The sequence below is a fragment of the Carlito syrichta genome, unplaced genomic scaffold (genome assembly GCF_000164805.1).
Source record: "Carlito syrichta isolate Samal-C Ts95f unplaced genomic scaffold, Tarsius_syrichta-2.0.1 Scaffold314837, whole genome shotgun sequence".
In the NCBI taxonomy this organism is placed as follows: Eukaryota; Metazoa; Chordata; class Mammalia; order Primates; family Tarsiidae; genus Carlito; species Carlito syrichta.
Window position 1 is genome coordinate 459168 of NW_007258933.1, and position 3000 is coordinate 462167.

Consider the following 3000-nt stretch of genomic DNA (forward strand, 5'->3'; position numbering starts at 1 on the left):
ATGATTTAATAAAAATACTACTTTTTTTTTTTTGAGTTAGAGTTTCACTTTGTCGCACATGCTGGAGTTCAGTGGCACGCTCATAGCTACCGCAACCTTGACCTGCTGAGCTCAGGTGATTCTTCTGCCTTAGCTTTCCAAGTTAGCTGAAATGACAGACGCACACCACTACACCCAGCTAATTTTTTGATTTACTGTAGAGACGAGGTCTCGCCAAGTTGCCCAGGCTGATCTCAAACACCCTAGGCTCAAGCAATCCTCTCGTCTCTGCCTCCCAAAGTGCTGGGATTACAGGCGTCAGCCACCGCACTTGGTTAATAAAAATACTACTTTCAATGAGCTTTCCTATATATTACCTGAGAGCATGATTACTCCAATTTTACTTCACTTCAAAAAAAAATGAAGGCTCAGAAAAATTTACTGATTTAGAAAAGAAGCCACACTTTCCACAGAAGTTGAGATAAAAGGCCAACATCAATGTGTTCAGGTGTGAATGTGGATATCCAGGGGTAACTGCTCCCATCTTTTAATGAGTAACCCACTGAGAATATAAATTAGTGCTTTCATGGGGAACTCAAACCTATTGAGATGTATATTAAGAGCTGTAAAAAATTCATTTATTAAAATTCATTTAATAGTACGGTATATCTATTTCTAGAACCCATCGCAAGAAAATATCTAGAGACATATCATTGTTCAAATTAGTGATGAAATGAGTGAAATCCTGTTTCCCAGTTGACATACTGAAAATATGTTAGCTGGGCTCAGTGGCTTAGTCTGTAATCCCACGCCTCTGGGAGGCTGAGGTGAGTGGATTGCCTGAGCCTGTGGGCTCGAGACCCGCATGGGCAGCGAGACCTCATCTCTACAATAAATCAAAAAATCAGCCAGGCATGGTAGTGCATGCCTGTAATTCTGGCTACTCTGAAGGCTGAGGCAGAAGGATTGCCAGAGTCCAGTAGGTGGAGGCTGCGGTGGCCAGACGTGGCCACTGCACTCCAGTCTGGGTGACTGAGTGAGACTCCAACTCAAAAAAAATAAAAATAAAAAAAATAAAAATCTGTATTTTATACTTAGAGCACATTTCAATTTGAATGAGTCAGATTTCAAGTGCTCTACAGACACATGTGACCCATGACTATCATATTAGATAACACAGAATTAAAGGATAAGGAGAACAAGGGCAGGAAGAGGAGCACAAATCAAGAGGAGGAGTTAAAGGACTGTCTAAACAAGAGCGAGGTAAAACATTTTATTTATTTTTATTGATTGATATATTGAGTTGTAGTCTCACTCTGTTGCCCAGGCTAGAGTGCAGTGACACACTCACAGCCACCCCAGTGTCAACCTACTGGGCTCTGGTGATCCTTCCACCTCAGTCTTCCAAGTAGTCAAAACTACAGGCATGCTAACATGCCCAGCTAATTTTTTATTTATTGTAGAGATGAGGTCTCGCCAAATTGCCCAGGCTGGTCTTGAACCTGAGGGCTCAGGCAATCTATTTGCCTCAGTTGCCAAAGTGCTAGGATTACAGGCTGAGCCATCGAGCCCAGCCTATTTTGTTTATTTTTTTGAGGCAGGGTCTCACCCTGTCACCAAGTCTGGAGTGCAATGGTGCAATCATAGCTCCCTGTAACCTTGAACTTCTGAACTCCAGCAATCTTGCCACTTCAGCCTCCCAAGTAGCTAGGACTACAGGTGTGTGCCACCACACTCAGCTAATTTTTTATATTTTTGCAGAGATAGAGTCTTGCTTTGTTGCCCAGGCTGATCTCAAACTTCTGGCCTCAGGTGATCCTCCCACCTCAGCACAAGTACAGCAGAAATAAAATCAGTCTCCTAATGTACAGTACTGGGATTACAGGCATGAACCACTGCACTCAGCCCAATGCAAACATTTTAGATATGTAAGCACTTAGAAAGTACAACTTCTGGTCTCTAAGATGGTAGCTTGGGGAAGGTGGCGTCTTGGCCCAGGCAGCAGTCGGCAGCAAGTGAGAGAGAGTGAGCTTGTCCGCCACAGACTGCTACATCGTGCACGAGATCTACAATGGGAGAACACCCAAGACCAGTTTGAGTACGAGCTGGAGCAGGCCCTAGAAGCCCAGTCAAAGTATGTCATGATTGAGCCCACCTGCATCGGCGATGAGACGACTTGCTGGATCACTGTGGGCAACTGTCTACGCAAGATGGCCGTGCTGGCGGGCACCGCCTACCTGCTCACCCAGTTGGTGCTGCCCTTAGATTAATCCCACTACATCTTCCTGCCGCTGGCATACTAAACCTGGCCTGCTGCACCCTCTGTGGAATCTCCTGACAGTTTGACCCTTGCTGCAAGTATCAAGTGGAGTATGATGCCTATAAACTGTCCCGCCTCTGCATACACTACCTCCTCCACCCCAGCGGTGCTGGTTCAGAAGAACGACCTGCACAGAAAGAGACTGCACAACACAATAGAACTGGCTGCCCTAGTGTACTGTGTAAAGAAAATTTATGACCGGGCTCGGTGGCTCAGCCTGTAATCCTGTGCCTTGGGAGGCTGAGGTGAGTGGACTACCTGAGCCTGCAGGTTCGAGACCCGCTTGGGCAACTTGGTGAGACCTCATCTCTACAATAAATAAAAAAATTAGCCGGGCGTGATAGCACACGCCTGTAGTTCCAGCTACTTGGAAGGCTGAGGTGGAAGAATTCCCAGAGCACAGCAGGTCGACGCTGGGGTGGCTGTGAGTGTGCCACTGCACTCCAACCTGGGCAACAGAGTGAGACTCCAATTCAAAAAAAAAAATAAATAAAATAACACAGATCAGCAGCCGGGCTTGGTGGCTCAGCCTGTAATCCCAGCACTTTGGGAGGCTGAGGTGAGTGGATTGCCTGAGTCCGCGGGTTCGAGACCCGCCTGGGCAACTTGGCGAGACCTCATCTCTACAATAAATCAAAAAATCAGCCAGACGTGGTAGCGTGCTCCTGTAGTTCCAGCTACTTGAAAGGCTGAGGTGGAAG

At 46.5% G+C, this 3000-nt stretch overlaps 1 pseudogene; it reads left to right on the forward strand.

The window, feature by feature from the left end:
- Positions 1-1943: 1943 nt before the first annotated feature.
- Positions 1944-2522, forward strand: LOC103274627 (annotated as a pseudogene).
- The last annotated feature ends 478 nt before the right edge of the window (positions 2523-3000 follow it).